This window comes from Camellia sinensis, chromosome 3 (assembly GCF_055761805.1).
Source record: "Camellia sinensis isolate YWXY chromosome 3, ASM5576180v1, whole genome shotgun sequence".
NCBI lineage: Eukaryota > Viridiplantae > Streptophyta > Magnoliopsida > Ericales > Theaceae > Camellia > Camellia sinensis.
This window is the reverse complement of record NC_138963.1, coordinates 103,341,998-103,360,617: the sequence shown is the minus strand read 5'-3', so window position 1 is coordinate 103,360,617 and position 18,620 is coordinate 103,341,998. Positions and strand designations below refer to the sequence as shown.

The window sequence follows — 18,620 nt, the reverse complement described above, 5'->3', positions numbered from 1 at the left end:
CGACATTGCATTTAGTGTAAGTGTTTGTGCCCATTATTGAGCTTATCCTAAAGAGTCTCACCTTCTAGTCGTCAAGCGTATTGTCAAGTATGTTAGTGGGACTTTGGGGTATGGGATTTGGTTCTCGTCCGACACCACTACTGATATTACTGGCTATTTTGATTCCAATTAGGTAGGGTGTGCTGATGATCGCAAAACACATCCGAAGGCTGTTTTTACCTCAGGAATAATTTGGTTGCATAGTATAGCAAAAAGAAGAATGCCATATCTCTTTCGACCCCCGAGGTTGAGTGTATTGCTGCAGGGAGTTGTTGTACTCAAATGATTTGGATGAAGCAAATGCTTCATGACTATAGGATAGACCAGGATACCCTTACTCTTTTCTATGATAACACAAGTGCCATCGATATCTCTAGAAATCTTGTTCAACACTCTTGCACTAAACATATTGACATTCGTCACCATTTCATTCGAGAGTTAGTTGAGGAGGCCTTGTTAATCCGTATCATTTACCCACTGAGCATCAAAGAGCAGACATTTTTACAAAACCCCTTGATCTTCTTAGGTTTGAGTTCATTAGAAAGACCTTGGGAGTAGTACTCATAAGCTAGAGTGTGTCTTGTTGCATGAGTAAATGTGAGTGATTGGCGTTTGGTGTGCCTGGATATTATAATCTCATAGTCATTGATACTTGTCATCTTTGCACATAGATTTATTGGAACACCGCTCATGCGGCTTACAAGGTTCACACGTATTTGTCCATGGCTTATTTTGAATGTACATGCTCATTAATTTTATGATCTCATTCTATACACATCTTTGAGTTAAACTGTTTCCGCATAAGTGATCAAATTTCTCGATGGACTACTAGCATTGCATTTGTGCATTCCTTGAGAGATTGACCTATACTAACACATCATGGGTGATGTTGAGTCTCTTACCCACCTACCATCTTTTTGCATCTCCACAATTTTCCCCTCATTTCTTTGTAATTAAGGCATGAGGAAAAGGCTACCTCAGAGGCACCAACCATGCTATCCTTATTTTATCCATGCTTCTCTGGTTTGGTTTCTATACTCTTGAGCGTGAAATCCGCCAGTGAGTGCCTAAAAGAAAGAAAACAAGAAAAATTAATAAATCTAATTCATTGATTGAGGGGGAACCTCCGTCTTTACTCAACAAATACCTCTTGATTCCTAGTGGTTTGACTTTCCTCAGTTGTACTTATATTCTCTTGCCAAAGGTCCAGCCATCTAATCACTACTAGGATTAACTCTCGCAATTGTGGGCACTCAAGGATTGCGCACAGATGCACACTAAAAATGTGAGCTCTCATGGTTTTCGTTGAGTCCTGCATTCATATGCTACCTATGCTCATTGATACATGCTTACCTTGCTTGCCACTGATATCATGTTCACGTTGTCTATCTTACAAGATTGCGGGTTTCATGATGTGTGGATTATCTCATCTTAGTGTTCCATTATTGCCATCGTACTAATCCATTCTTGTTCCAGGTGATACCATGTTCTATAAGTGGTTTTGGATACTCAGAAGTGCAAGTTTGAGGGCCTTGCAAGCCTATTTTAATTGTTGACATTGCTCGAGTGACGGTTCTTATGCTCAAGCGGTAAATGACTCAATCTAGTAATTTTGCAGGGGTGGTCCAAACTTCTGAGAGCATGTCCTTTGGCTCGAACGACAAAGACTTGGCTCGAGTGATGGAACCATGTTTCAGTGACTTCACTCAAGCAACAAAGTGGTCGCTCGAGTGGTCTGCACTGGTTTAGATTGCTGGAACCGTCCTCTCAGTTCACTCTTTTCCCCAAATCCACTTGTGCTCTCTTTGTCCTAGGGTGATTTCATCCTCCTTGCTTTGTGCGACATTGATCTCCTCGATTTCAAGTGGTTTAGTGCCATCCCAAGTGATTTTCATCACTATTTGTGTTAAATGATGATTGAATCCTCTAAAAAATGAAAGGCTACTGTGTCACGTCCCTCCTATAACACTGATAAATTCTAATGTAGGAGAAAGCCACTTTGTTTCGAGATTTCTATGAGTCTAGGACCATCCATCTAGAGCATAATGTTTAACCCACCACCTTTGAGTTCATTCCCATTCGCTCTATCTTTGATTCGCTAGGAGGTGACGTGTCCTTCTCTTCTCTGGTGAATAAAGTCTGAGTTGGATTTGGGAATTCTATTTTAACATTTACTCCGTTGATCTAGTCGCTACTTCTTTCAAAACATAGGTCCATTCCAAGGAACTCTATGCCAATGCGGAGTTTATTTGGTCCTACCTTGATATTCTTCCTGTGCGAAATTGTCACTTTCTATTCGCCTCTCGCAATGCTGACTTTGATATGGCGCCTTCTGAAATATGTGGCATATCCCGGACTTGGATTGCCAGGGCACTTAATAAACAAAATGAATTCCTCCTTCATTTTCACCTCTTGAACATCATTGTTTATGCCAATATTCATGTCACTACCCATAGTTCCAACATCTCTCAGGACTAAGGTTATGTTCTCTACTGTATAGACCATCGTCTTCCTATTAATCTTCCATAAATGATTGTTGAAAAGATGATTTCAGTTTTAGAAGGGAAAAAATCCTTAGGTCTTCCATATGGGTGTCTTGTCAATCGGATTCCATCGTCTATTTCTGTCCCTTCCTCTTCAGATGATAAGTTTGCGTGTCTAGTAAAACCTATTACTAAAAAGTCTGTATCCCAAAGTCAGGCTCATGTTAAGGGGGTTTCGTTAAGGATAGGGTTCTGGTACAGGTGAGGATTAGATAGATGAAGAAGATGAGCTGGATGCTGCAGTTGCTAGTAAAGGGGAGTAGCTTGCTCTGACTCATACCATTTGAGAACAGCTTCACCAGGTCGAGCAGACTATGCATGTTTCGATCGGTTGGACACCCGGATGGATGTATAAAATGCGCGTCTCACTAACTTAGAGACATCCACTGATGCTCGTCTCACTACTTTGGAGGCTTTCTCTGGTTGAATAGAGCATGCCGTGGACCAGTCCTCTCTCCAGCTTGCACAAATACTTTCACTGCTTTAGATGTAATAGTAGCCTCCACCACCGCCGTATCCATGATGGTTTTCTGTTTATCTATTTTAGACAGATCTTATTTTTCTTGATGGACATATTTTCTTGTTTCTTATTTTGATAGCATGTTACTTGTCTGCTTTTGGCCCCTTTGATTATCTCTTTGTCTCTCTCAATCACAAAAGGGGAGTATTTGGTTTGGTTTGGTTGGTTGGGATTATATTTGGTTTATATTGTTTTGATGGTTTGGATTATGGGTTGTTTATTGTTTTTATCATTTGTCTATCACTGCTAACCATGCTAATAATTCATTTATCTATTTCTAGTGTTTGTGCGACGTTGTGTTCTTTGCAGGTGGTTTATTCTCTTCGCACGGTTGTGAGAAAGTGGTGTTTTAGAATGGTTTAGTTTTTTTTGTTTTGTTTTGTTTTGTTTTGTGTATAGAGCATGAGGTTGTTAGGATTCAAATGTTAGATGCGTTGTTTCTAGGAATTGACAAAGGGAAAGATTACTAGGTCCCTTGTGTTGTCAATTCCGTAAGCAAACACTTTTTTCAGTTGTAATTTCAATGGTTGTTTCTTCATGGATTGCTTGAGCGACATAGTGGTCGCTCGAGCAAAGAATCCCTGCTCCCAAAAATTCAACCTATTTGTAAAAATACTAGGAGGGGTCAATGTTTGCTAGAGCGAACCTTGTGGTGGCTCAAGCGATGGCATTTTTGGTTTCACGCGTATAAGGCACACTGCTCAAGCGACCATTCCATTGCTTGAGCAGTCTCTGTGACCTTGCTCACTATAAAGCTGTATGAAAGATAGATTCTAAGGTTATGGCATCAAGATCTACATCCTGAGAGTTTGTGATTGCTTTTGGAGCTTTTTTACTTGTTTTCTTTGATGTCTTTGTGAGTTTATCTCTTCAGTTAAATTGGTTACATCAAAGAGGTGTTTGATCATTCTATTCAAAAAGAGTTTGTTCGGTGGATTCCAAAGGTTCGAGCGTGAAGGTTTTGAAGGAGTTCGAAGTGACTCATTGTCGTGGATTCTACGTGGGTGTTGTGGATTCAACATCAAACTAATCAATTCTGAGATGAAGGTGTTGGTGAAAGAGGTACATGTGGTGGAAAACAATTTTACAGTGTGTTGGGTAAATTGTTCAGTAATCTTGTGTATTTTCATTCTTTATAATGGATTGATTAGTGGTGTTTCACTCGTAGTTTTTAAATCACAATTGGAGGTGCTCCAACTATAATTTTTTTCACGTAAAAATAGTTTGTGTCGATTTATTAATTGTGAAACAACAATCAAAATCACTTTCGTACGTGCTAGATGATTTAGATTGTTAGTTTTGATTGTTTGAGATTTGTTCCAATTCAATCTATTTCAAATCATGAATCAAGTAGGTTTTTCATAGAATGTAACCATTGTAGGCATCCGGGGTAAGGTTTGCGAAGTAGGAAAAGAGGGGGCATACTAAATAATCCAAGTCCAATTCTTGCAATTGGGAGGAGGAAATCTCTTTGGGGAATTTCTAGAATACTAACACCTAACTTTGTAACCTTATACTTGTTTATTTGATTGTCTTGTTTAATTGTTTATTGTAATTATGAATGTGTATTGGATTGAGAAAAAAGAGCAGGGTGTGTGTGCGTTTACTCAGCATTCCAAACTGATGGCTGTAGATGCCGTGTCTTTTTGGATATTAAGCACGTTTCCACCCCAAATGTTGTGTCAACTTGCTTTAACCAATATAGAGTCCCCACTTAATTTTTAAGGGAAACTAAGAAACCTTTAAAAATGAAAACTAAGTAAAGGCACTAACTCGTCACAACCAAATATTTTTGGTTCGAGAACTTAGGTATAAGAAGGGAAGGTCATTAATTGATGCACCCCTCTTGCCCAGTCAAGTGATTGGCCTCTACTAACCTTTTATTTTATGAGATTAAAGAATTATTTTTTCTGAAAAATTCATTATTAACCCTAAAACCCTTAACTAATCCGAAAACTAGATGATTTAAATAAAATAAATACCATCTAGTTTAATTGAAAGAATAAAGCCATGTTTTCTATTAAAATAATGATTTTCCACTCAAAAGAGATTTTTAATACAACATGGCCATAAACTTGATCAAAAATAAGTAATATTTATAAAAACATCCAAATTTGCATAGAAAAGTATGTAGACTTGGATTATTGAAAAACAATACAACAAGCAAGTATATGCTATGAAGAATAAGGAAACTTACCTGGATGCCCACTCAAGTGTCTTATATGCATTACATAAAATAAATATGAACCTTAAAGATGCAACTAATCATACAATAATGACCCTAAGCCCGGTTTGATGCTACTAACATGATTTTTAAGCACAAAAAGCAACTAACACATAACAAAAAGAAAAATATGTTGAAACTAGATAATGATCCAACCGAACTGTATGTAGGAGTATTACATGATTTATCTAGCCTAAACATGTTATTTGATAAACTAAACAAAACATGTAAAACAAAGTGAAAAACTAATAACCTACATGATGATATGATGAAGTAACACCCTAGTATGATTAAATATTAAAAAATATGGATTAAAAACTACTGAAATCAAGTAAAAGGAGACACTAACTTGTTGGTTTGATTATTAAACTGAAGAATGTGAAGAAAGACTAGAAACCATTATTTGATTGCTTCCCTCAGGCTTAGGCTTTTCTTTGATTCGAGTTCTTCAAACGTTAGATGATTTTTTAGTTCTTAGACTTGCTGTAGGAGGGTGTATTTTCGGAGCCTAGGGTTTGAGAAAAGAGGAGGCAAGGAATTTCACTCAAAAACTCACCATTTTGCTAAAAAATTCAACCTTTTGAAAAGGAAGGATAGGGGGTGTACTTATAGGCAAAGACGAGCATTGGGGGTCAAGAAAGATCCCCTTAGGGCTTCCCCATCGCTAACTTGTGGCGCCCCCTCCCCCTCCCCCTATTTGCAATATAGTCCAAGAAAAACAATGCGGCCGCATAAGGCATGTTTATGCAGTCGCACGTCCTTGGTAAACTTTTTTATTTTGGGCATGACTTTCTCATCCAATATTGGATTGAAGCAAATCAAGCGGAATTAGAAAATTAATTCAAAGGGATACAATTTTATGTGAAATAGAAATTTTCAAATTCTAACTTTTTCTAGATAGAAATGGGCTCCCAATACGTACCAACAAACAATAATTTTGGCAAAAAATAGTTTTAGCATGAAAATGGCAGTACAACAACTCTAGTAACTTTAAGCATGTCTAAGGTTGAAATTATGATACCTTTCATCATCGGGAAGCATTTCAAGCACCTAAGTCTTAATGGTCTGCCAAAATGGAGTGTCTATAGTTGCCCCTCTTTGACAGAACTTGAGTAGTCATACATGACAGGAGTGAATGCTAAAGCTTCGTGACCAACCCATTTGAGAAGCCATAAGACTTAAGGTAGTGCCATACATTCATGCAAGTGATCAAACTCGTAGGTTTGCTACATATCCTTGTTGTAAGGAATTAGATTAGTTGTGATAACTGCAGCATACACATCATTTACATTTATTTAATTATGAGATTTTGGATGATAATTTACATATTCTGTGCCTAATTTGAGTATGTATAATATGTGTTTGATTTTGTCTGATTCGTATATGATTTTGTTAAAGATTTATGTCTAAATAAAAAATTGAAGGCCGAAATGGCTTAAGAAAGTATAATTGATGAGTTGAATCAGTTTAATTTCATGCATTTAACCATATGGGAGTTTAATTAAAAATTTGATTCGGTTTAATAAAATTAAGATTTGATTAAACTGAGTCCTAGTAGGAGTTAATTAAGTTCAGTAAGTTATGTGGATTGGGGATTATGATTATTCTGAATTGGTTTTGCTTGTGAGATGTCTAATTTGAATATATAAATTATTAATAGGAATTTTGATTTTGATCAGAAATTGAAAGATTTGACGATTTGAGAAACCAAAATTGATAAACTTAACAAGTTTAGTTTAATATTTAGAGTCTTTTGAGAGTTTGATTAAAAATCTAATTCAGATTGGTAAAATTAAATACAATTAAATTAGGACTTAACTGCGGTTCATTAGATTAGTTAACATGGGAATTATACATAATTAATTAAGTCTAAGAATTAATTAAATAACTAATGCATAATTAGTAGTAAATCTAATCTAAGTTAATAATATAAGTAATGGAGAAATGTTGAGACTATTCTAGAAATTAAAAGAAAGCTCTTTGTATTTGTTATCAATAATATAATTGAAGAGGAGCAATCATTTGTAATCAAAACTTTTGTGTTGGAGAAGAACTCTAAGAGCGGAGAGAGAGAGAGAGAGAGAGAGAGAGAGAGTGAGTTCAATTCTTAGAACTTATTTGCAGGAAATGGTGAAGAAAAGCTAAGGAAAAGCTAGGAAAAGTAAAAAATTGAAGAGGAGTTCAAGAATTCACCAAATTGAAGATTTTAGGTTGAACCGCCAAGGATAGCATTCGACCAAGTCACTGTGAGTAATATCTTTGTAAAGATATTTTCGTAAAGTTATTTTGTGAAATATTATTATATGATATGTTTTTTGAAATTATATTTTGATATGAATGAATAAGTTTTCCTTTTGATAATTTATTGTGGCATCCTTTAATGAATTCTCTATGAAAATTATATGTTGGGCCTGAGGTCATTTTATCTTATCTGTTTTAAGTTGGACCATCGGTCGTTCTGTACAACTGTTATATATTGGACCAAAGGTTATTCTGTCATGTATTGGACCAAAGATCATTCTTCCATGTATTGGACTAGAGGTCGTTCTACCAAGCTTAAATTTGTTTAATGTATTAGATGAACCATATAATTTGTTAAACTCATGTACGATTTTATTTCTGAATGATGTTTTGGATATGATAAGAATGTTTTCTAAAATTTGAGACTGATTCATTAAATCCTTTACATTGTTATTACTCATTGGGCTTTAGCTCACCCCCTTCCCTTATATATATATGTAGATGAGCATCTGGAAAATAAACATTAAAGTTTGTCTTGGAGTCCGCCTTTTTTTTTTTGTCAAGTCACTTGAGGATGTGCCTCGTGATGAGGCTTTAGCTTTTGTTTTTGACCACGCTTTTTTAAGCATCATTTTGTTATGATTTGTTAAGCAATGTATGTGATCTTGGGTTATATAGTGGATGAATGTTTGTATATATATTATAAGTGTATTATGAGATGTTTTAAATATTTCTGATTGTGTCATGTATGCATTGCTCAATGGACAATGTTATTTCTATTTTGCTTTCGCTTCAGACCCTAATATTATTTAAATATTTCAAAATGTCTTTGAGGCCGTAGGTAATCTATGATTACTGGCCGGTCACCGCTCTAAGCTCTAGAGATGGGTTGGAGTCTTGACATCAGTATAGTTCAGAGGCAAGTGTGATGTGCAACAATTCATTTGTGCATGAGTTGTGTGTGACAAGCATTCATCAAGTATGCAATAGTTGATTATTCAAAGGGAGAGGACAATACCTGTCATACTCACTTGAGTGACACCATACATCAATCCAAATTCCAACATTGACAAGCGCATCCTACAAAATGCATAAGGAAAGAAAATTCGAAATACATGCACACCGTGGTGTGATTAGAGAATGCGACCCTTTATCAATCATATCTCCTATGTCCAAAACACAAAAAAGTACAATAGAAAGAGAAATCTCCATGCGTTGTACCCATATCCAAGCACAGAAGGGATATCGGGAGGTAAACCGGATTTGTTGTACCCAAGTCCAAAGCACATAAGGGATTTGGGGAGATAAGCATTGTACCTATATCCAACCATAAAAGGGATAAAGGGATATAAACAGGATTCATTATACCCGCATCCAAACACAGAAGTGATGAGGAGAAAAGAGGTTCATTGTACCCATATCCAACACTCTAAAGGGATAAAAGGGAAAAAGTTCATTGTACCTGTATCTAACACTCCAAGGGGATTTAAGGAGAAAGGTTCATTATACCCATATCCGACACTCTAAAGCGATAAAGGAAAAAAGTTCATTGTACCTGTATCCAACATTCCAAAGGGATAATGGAGAAAAGTTCATTGTACCCATATCCAACACTCCAAAGGGATTTAAGGAGAAATGTTCATTGTACCTGTATCCAACGCTCCAAAGGGATTTAAACATGATTCATTGTATCCAAATCTAAAGCACATAAGGGATTTGGGGAGATAGGCACTGTACCTTTATACAAGCACATAAGGGATAAAGAGATATAAACAAGATTCGTTGTTCTCAAGTCCAAAGCATATAAGGGATTTGGGGAGATAACATTGTACTTTTATCCAAACACAAAGGGATAAAGGGATATAAACATGATTCATTGTACCCACATCTAAACACAGAAGTGATGTGGGGAAAAGATGTTTATTGTACCCATATCCAACACTTTAAAGAGATAAAGGGAAAAAGTTCATTGCACCCGTATCCAACACTCCAAAGGGATTTAAGGGGAAACGTTCATTGTACATGTATCCTATGCTCCAAAGGAATAAAGGGATTTAAACATGATTCATTGTACGCAAATCCAAAGCACGTAAGGGATTTGGGGAGATAGGCATTATACCTTTATCCATGCACAGAAGGGATAAAAGGGATATAAACAAGATTCGTTCTACCCAAGTCCATAACACATAAGGGATTTGGGGAGATAGGCATTGTACCTTTATCCAAGCACATAAGGGATAAAAGGGATATAAACAAGATTCACTATACCCAAGTCCAAAGCACAGAGGGACGAGGGGAGATAGGCATTATACCAAACATCAAATATGTTCTATGATAGGACAATACTTAACATCAAACATGTACTACAACATTGATTGCCAAATATGTTCTACGACATGAGTTTCCAAATATGTGCTACAACATACAAGCTTAACAATAAGTCTTTGTTCCATGACAAAATTATGATGAGAATAGCTATGAAAGTAGATACCATACACAGGCTACAATGCGAGAGAATTATAACCAAACAGAGAGAATTAAGGCAATCATGCTAATTAGAGTCCAAATGAAATCAAGAAGATAGGGAAAAATAACTAGAAAGAATCTTAGCATCATTTTGGGAAAGCTTTCAAAAGCCTAATCATATCAAAATCCTCATGCGAGTGAGCTTGCTCAAATAAGGGAAAATTGTTTGTTAGATGGCATTAACATATTGGGGGAAGGTATGGCTCCTGCCCCTTGCTTAATGAATAGCTTATTCAGAGATGCTCATGCCCCTAGTGTTCAATCTTTGTCCACACTATTCACAATGTTCAATATTTTACAAGTTCAGGCGATGGGAACCAGCGTGTCATAGATCGATGATGAAGGACATGCTAATATGGCCACTAGCTAGTCGAACTCATGTTTCTTTTATGCACCAGAGTGTTGCGAACTTATCCAATTCTTAGACTCTCAGCTTGTTTATAAATTTCATATAAGGACTTGTTTTGAAATTTTGAAATGTTAACCGTGCCATTCTATCAAACTTTGATCCGTACACATGCTAACAAATTAACACTGACAAACATGCTAAGGACATATTTGACAAGGGAAAACAATTCCACAAAGAAAAATGACTCTATATACCTTAAACTACACAAAACTATTTTTAGCATTCTTCAAAATTGATAGCCCTCCAGTACGCCGGGTGTTGTTCTACTCCATCTTTCAAAATGGTTGTACTTCTTGATATAGCTCTTTCTCAATGGTGATTACCCAAGTGGTCTGTAATGTGGTGCTTTTGCATTATCTAATTTTACTCATGCTTCCTTTTTGTTTGATGCAAATTTCTCACTTTCCGCTCGTTTCATACCTCTCTTTTCTTTTATCTCTTTTTTCTTTTCCACATTGTAGACACCCCATTTTGACTGGCCCTAAGGCTTGGGCTCCTTTTTTCTAAGCACCCAATGATGAAAAACCAGAACGCACAAATCCTTTAATCCCTTCAACAAAGAGCTTTATTAGAGGTCGATCTTAACCTTTTCCCCCATTTTGGCCAAATGTTTTCAAACCGTTAAAAAGGTTTTTCTCCAAAATGTTTTCTTTAGCCATGAGTAAATCCAATCATTTTTATAATGTTTGAGCTCACCATACAAAATCAAAATGTTGTAACTTTCAGTAACTGAACAAGGACAGAGTAGGAACGAGTGGAAATAAGAAAAACCCTCTCAAAAAAATATATTTTCCCTACAAAATTGCCTTAGCCTTACAAAAATAAGTCCATCTGGCCGAACATCTTTTGGTGGGCTGGACAAATTTGTCATGAAACAGAGTAGTTTCGAGAAGATGGTCCCCCCATGCATGTGGAGGTTCCATCCCTGCAATTCTTATGCGAATTGCATATCAAGCAACCTTAAGGTCTATATAAACACCTCTCCTTCAAGAGAGAAAAGGGAGAAGAATTCTTATTAAGCCTAGAGAAACCCAAAATTCTCTAAGCTTGCAATTCTTCAAATTTTCTTTTTCTACATATACATACAACATTGAAGACCATGTATTGAAGCTCAAGTTGCTGGAGAATGAAGATCAAGCACAGAAGATTTGAGAGTGGTTAGAAGAAAGGATTGCTAATCAAGAGGCTTATCTTCCTCAATTGAAGTAAGTCAACCAATTTTCTCATCACTTTCTCTTCCATTTTATTTTATTTTCTCTCTTGCCAAACATTATAATTCTGAGATTATATATTGATTACCATGTGATTGGGCCTTGTGGAAAGTGGAGGGGATTAGTCATCCCTCCATAAGATTGCTTGGATTACTTGAATTCTCACTTTCTCTCATTTTCTCTCTCATTTTCTTACCTCCCACACACTCTATTTTTTTATATTCTTTGATGATTTAGATTAGTGTTGGACTTGTATAGAGGGTTATAGTCCTACCTTATAGCTTGTTTCGATAATTGTTTTGTTTACTTTAATTTTAATCACTTTCTCACCAATTTTCTCATCATCCAAACAAGTTTAATTTCATAATTTAATCATTTGTTACATTCTAGTGAGCTTTAGGATGGTTTTGTGATATTAATTGGGTGATCCATGGGTTTAAATTGGTGATTAGAGTGTATTCCAATCCCATTTTCTTTCATGTTCTTCTACTTTCCCTCATTTTCTATCCACTTTCACATAGAAGTAATTTGTAATCTACTTTCTCCATCTACTCTTAACATGGATTTGAGTATGTACTTACTCTTTTCCATGAGAGATGATGTAGGTTCATATTTATTTCTTTGATTTGCTTCTTGTTTAGTTTCTATTTCATGCTTATTTCTTCTATGATCATCATTGATTTCCTATATCTTTGATGATCAAAGAAGTTTATTATCTCATCCCTTCCTCTATGATGAGTATGGTAGTCCTTATTTTGGTTTATCTCTTGCTTTGTTTCCATGATCATCATGTGATTTTCTATACCCATTGGTGATCAAGGAGGACCATCATCTCATATTTCCCATGGTGAGAATGATGGGTTTAGCTTATTTTCATTCATTGTTCTCATCATTACTTGATTGCTTCTATGATCGTCATGTAGTATTTTGTTGTGTTTTGTAGCTTCTCATGTGTTTTCATATGATAGCTTTGTTAGTGTAAGTTGAATCATCTGTGATAGCTTTTATTTTAGTTAGTAGTTGCTTCCATTATTTTTGTTAAGTAGTTTATTTTGTTATAGCTTTGATGTATATGTCTCTCATCTCTTATTCTTTATCCTTTTTATTTAAAGTTGTCCCTATCTTGGTATCATGTTTTCTTTATCATTCTTCCACGTTTTTCATCCATTTTTTTTTTTTGCATAAGACTAAACTCATTTTATCTCTCATTTCTTTACTCCTTATGTGATTATGTGCGCTACCTCATGTCTTGAGATGGTTCATATATCATATGATTAGTAGCCAAGTCTTTAATTGCATTTTTTTTTGTATGTGTTGCATTAGTCTCTTTGCATCTAGGATCGTGCATGTTTTCCTAACGCTTGTTTGCTTGTCTTGGTGCTGAGGAGTACTAGGTGAGCTTCTTTTTCATCTTTACATCCCATTTGTGTGTGTTTTTCTTATTATGTTTAGTATTCTTACCATGCGGCTACTTGCTTACTTGATATATCTCTTTGCATGCTGGTGGATGAAGGTTATTTCACTTAAGATGGAATGGTATTGACTTGCATGCATATGGACTCATCTTTTCATTAAGTTGCGTCAAATCCATTCTTCAAACCTAGACTTGGGGGATTAGTAGAACCTTCTAGACCACCACCTGTAGTCCCAAGAGAAAAAGATATCATAGGTTATGAGCAAACACCAAATCCTACAGTGTACCCTTTGGATCGAATGGTTGCACCTTTTATGCAACATATGCCAAATGTGCAACCTCATGCCCCTAGACAACAAATCCATCCAGGACATGGACAACAACAAGCTTTAACACCTCAATTGATGGCCTAACCTGTTGTTCCTAATGTCATTCATAGGGAGTAGTTGTTAAATATGATGCGAGAAGTATGTGGCCCCATGGCTCGGGGGGTACAAACACCAGTTTATAGAAAGCCTTACCCTAATTGGGTAGATATATTACACGAGTTTCCAAGGGGGTATAAGGTCCCAAATTTCACTCTATTTAGAGGGGACGGAAACCAATCAACTATAGAACATATTGTTAGGGTCACAGGGCAATGTAGTGAATACACTAATCATGATTATATGAAGTTTTGATTGTTCCCCAGTTCATTGACTAGCCTAGCATTTGCTTGGTATATCAGTCTACTTCTTGGCATTGTCCAAATTTTGCAACAAATGGAGGAAATGTTTCACACACAATTCTTCCAAATTGAGCCAAAAGTCTCAATAGTTGACATATATCAAGGTTAAGCCAAAGGCCAAAAGAGAAGGCTACCCAATTTATAGTTAGATTTAAAAGGGCTAGAAATAAATGTAGAATAGTCCTTCCAGAGCCTGAGTTTGTTAGATTGGCTCAAAATGGTCTAGAGTTTAGGTTTTGAAAAAAAGTTTGATGTAATAGATTTCAGAGACTTAGTTGATTTAACTTATAAAGTGGCTAGGTATGAGTATTTTCTAGAAGAAGAACAAGATAGGAATAACTCCTCATATAGGACTTATTTTATAGATCCTAACTTAGAAATTCATGTTGTTGAAATTGTAGTCAAAGAACTATACACATGTGATGCCTTAATCAAAAAAGAAACTATAATAGACCATCAATTTAAAAAGAAAGAATTTCATAGAAAGTATACTTTTGATATAACTAAAACTAATGAGATATTTGATCATTTGCTAGCATCAAAATTTTTAAAATTGCCTAAAGGAGTTGTTATGCTTTCTCCAGATGAATTAAATGACAAAATGTATTGTAAATGTCACAATACTTGGTCTAATTCCACTAAAAACTACATTGTTTTTCGAGACAAAATTCATGAGTAGATAAGGAAGGGCAAATTGTAATTTCTAGCCAAAGCTGATAAAGTAATAGGAATTGACATAGATCCTTTTCCTGAGGTGCATGAAGTGGAAGCCAATGTTGGAGTTCGAAATTCAATCATCCAAACTTTAGAGAGAGGGTTACATTTAAGAGAATTGGATGTCTTGGATGTTCAGATGAATCAAATGAGGCAAAAATTGGCTTCAACTGTCTAAAGGATATGCCCCAAATGCAGACTTGGTTACAAGTGGGTAAATAGAGTCCCTAAAAAGGTTGAACGTAAGGATGATACTCTAAGCATTGTGACTCGAAGGCCTAGAAGCAGGCCCCAACGAAGATATGCCCCATATGATATAGTTGCCCCCTAAAAAAGGGCATCTTGGAAAAGAAGAAGAGGCACTCGAGGCTTATTCAGAGGTAGGGGCCATGGATACTCAAGGAGAGATCTAAGACAAGACTGACTTTTCCAGTCATACATGGAAAGAAGGCTCGAAAGAGGTCCAGATGTTGGACCTTCGAAGGCTAGCACTTTTAGTCCAGATCAAAGGCAGGTTCATTCATAGGTTCCAAGAGTGCCTGATTGGTTTGTTATACAAACCAGACCTAAAGCTATCCAACTAGAGCCTAGAAAGGATAAAAGGAACTAGAAATGTTAGGCCACCCCTTGTTGTGCCTAACCAATGGGTTATGTTGAAGAACCCAAAGAACAAACAACTAGATTTGGTGCCTATTCCCTCCAGATCACAAAGGAGAAAGATTCAAAGAAAGTACATTAGGTATCAGAGAGAGCTCTAAGACTCTACCAAGATAATTCCTATAGGAGGAATTAATAGAGAGAAAGGGGTTGACAAGGAACATGTGAAGTTCAATCATGCTCTAGAGAAAAAAAGAACAATTGGCTAGAATTCATGCTGAATTAACAGCCAAAGAAAATGCCAGTCTAGTAGGCCTCTCCAAGGCCTTGATGGAAAGTGATTATGAGTTGGAAAACTCAGTTAGCCAGTAAAATGGCTTAAATACGATGGGAGATGGATTGTTCGAAGCTATGATGGTAGAACAGACCAAGCCTACAGAGATGAAATTGGCTACTCCCATGGAAGTAAAGGCCAGAAATCTAAGAGTAATTTAGAACATTTGAAGGGATCAGAATCCCAAAATGAGCCCATCTTGATCCAATTTGGGTCATTATCTATTGTAAATGTAAAAATAGTTTATGTCTTACTTCATAGGTTTAAAGCTGATCTAAGACAACGAAGGAGACAATCCATTAAGGAGTTAGATGAAAATTCTTCTTTTACATAGATTGAGATGGTGGAAGAGACAAATTCTGATGGCATGAGAGAGATAGGGGCTCAGGTGGCTGCACCTTGCTACCATTTTGAGTACTCCACTCTAAGTACGACTCAACACATTAAGCCTTTGTACATCAAGACCCATTTTGATGGTGTGTTGATGAGCAAAGTACTAGTGCGCAGTGGAGTAGCAGCCAATTTGTTTCCCAAGGCTTCCCTAAAGAGATTGGGTTTAAAAAATCCAAAGTTGATTCCAACCAGAACCTCCATAGCAGGCTTCACAGGAGGACAAACTGTGATAACCGCACCATGCATATTATTCTGCATTATTTAATTATGAAAGTTTTGAATTAATTATGATTCTTATAAATTTGATTTGCTTGTGATGTATCTGATTTGCATACGTAATTTATTTTGTAGGAATTTTGTTTCTGATTAGAAATTGAAAGCTTTAATGATTTGAGAAATCATAATTGAAAAGGTTGATCAGTTAAATGTGTAGAATGATATGTTGATTTAGTTAAAATTTGATTCAGATTAGTAAAATTAAGTATGATTAAATTGGGCTTTAATTGGAATTAATTAGACCAATTAAATTATGTACTAATCATGATTAATTAAGACCAAGTGTTTTTTAATTAAGCAAATCCAAATAATAATTTAAGTTGTGGAATGGTCTAGAGTTTGAGGGTGTATATGTGTATGTTAGTGCTGGAGCTTTGTGTATACGTGTTATATTTTCAAGAGGTGGGTGTGTTTTGTGTTCATTTGTTTTGCTAAGAGTGAAACCAACTTAGAGAGAGAAGTGTAAGAGAGAGAGAGAGAGAGAGAGAGAGAGAGAGAGAGAAGAAGAAGAAGAAGAAGAAGAAGAAGAAGAAGAAGAAGAAGAAGAGGAATTGAAAGGAAACTCAAGAAATGAAGATTCTAGGTAAGAAATTCAAAACAAATTCTTGTAGTTAATTCACCTATTAATTGAATTCAAGAAGTAATTGAGAGTATAATCATGCAATTTGCTAGAAATTGGGTTTTGAATGAAGATTTGAGCTAGGTTGAAGAATATAAACTATAACTCTTGAAATTTGCGAATTTTGAGTTCAATTTTCAAAATGATAGTATGATTGTGTTTCATAATTTACATGCATCTTAGATTCTCAATGACTTTGAAGATATCATCTCAAGGTTTGAAGAAAGAAGAAGAAGTTTTAAAATACAAATGCGTTCATGAAATTTGGGAGTTTGATGTTGAAATTAAAAGAACTTTGATTCAAATAAGTTGAAGATTGATCATGTTTCATGTTTATTTTCGTGTTTTGATTATGTATTGCATGAGTTTTGGTCATAAAATTGAGTTCCAAAGGCATACACTTAGCAAATTTTCGGACAGCTTTTGAAAACTCAAAACTACACATGCGGCCGTCATTCCAAAACAGAGTTGTGCCTTCTGAAATAATTGCACATGCAGCACCTTCTGCATGTGAGGTTGGGAGCTTCTACACGTGCAGAAAATAGGGGAATCCATTTTGTTTTTCTTTCGACCTTTTGGACCTTCTGGACATCTCTATGTATATATGAAGACTAATCAGGAAATTAAAAGACACGTAAAAACCAACTTTAACTAATTAGAATGAATAAAGGAAATTAAAGTGGATTAATGCTTTTGCCTTATTAAATTGTGTATATGTTATGTAGGTCGGACCGTTGTAGAGACTATCTGAATCAAGCCATCGGTGAGTAATGTTTTGTAAAGATATTTTCGTATAAATGGTTTTGAAAATGATATAACATGAGATGTTTTATGAAATCTGTATGTTGTTTATGAAATGTTCTGATATGATAAGTGTTTCGAAACAAGTATTTTATGGAATGATAAGATATGCTATGAAATTCCAAAATGCTGATGATATGATAAGTTTTTCCAAAATTATGGTTTTTGATAAGAATAAATGAGGTTCCTGTCACACCCCAAATCCAGGCATGACCGGCCGTGATCCACAGGGACTTTTCCCAACGCACACTTAAGCCTAAACACGAACCCACAAACACATTGAATAACTATACAATAGTCTAGTAATAACTAACCAAAACTCAATCTAGTGACAAGCCACAAATATAAATAGCAAAACCAACCGTAATCAATACCATCCAAACTTATCGGATATAAATAGCCCACATATCAAAATAATCTTAAATGAACCTTAATAAAAATAAAAATAAATATGCACAAACTTGACATAACAATCTAAAAAATAAATAAATGAGTGTCCTAGAGGTCCATGCAATTGAGTCCCCGCTATGCCATGAGTCCACTCTAAATCCTTCTAACACCTGGAAATGATAAACTACTAAGTCAGCTGATAGCTCAGTGAGTAGCAACATGGATAGTAAATACAGTTTTGCAAACAGAGATCAATTCCAAAATAAGATATATATCACAGAAACTAGATTGGCATACACTTTTGATAAAGACAATCTGTTTCAAATAGAAAATTCCACAGTTTAATAGTTAAAATACTCATGTCTCTCAAGAACATGATAAATGACATTTTTCACTTAAAACAGATTACAACATGAACACCAATAATTTTCTGGGTACCAAGAATAACAAGTAGCATGCCACAAAGTTCTCAAGGCAATAAGCCCGTTGGATCCAATATCGAACCAAGACTCACCCTCGGGGTGGCAACCTGGGCCTTTTCTCTGAGATGATCCGATTGAAGGTCACCTAGCCTAGCCTAGGTCTTTTCCTTACAATCATTGAGCACTAGGGTCATCACAGCCCAACTCGAATCTGTTCCCT

General features: G+C 35.8%; 1 long non-coding RNA gene across 6 annotated transcripts in view; it reads left to right on the top strand.

Annotated features, from left to right (window-relative positions):
* The first annotated feature begins 16,583 nt into the window (after positions 1-16,583).
* The window catches only part of LOC114262394 (uncharacterized), a 39,911-nt gene continuing 37,874 nt past the window's right edge, over positions 16,584-18,620 (top strand). For all 6 annotated transcript variants that reach the window (XR_014364373.1, XR_014364372.1, XR_014364377.1 and 3 more), the window contains exons 1-2: positions 16,584-16,751; positions 17,513-17,550. This is a non-coding gene — a long non-coding RNA (uncharacterized LOC114262394). The remainder of the gene's footprint in view (positions 16,752-17,512; positions 17,551-18,620) is intronic.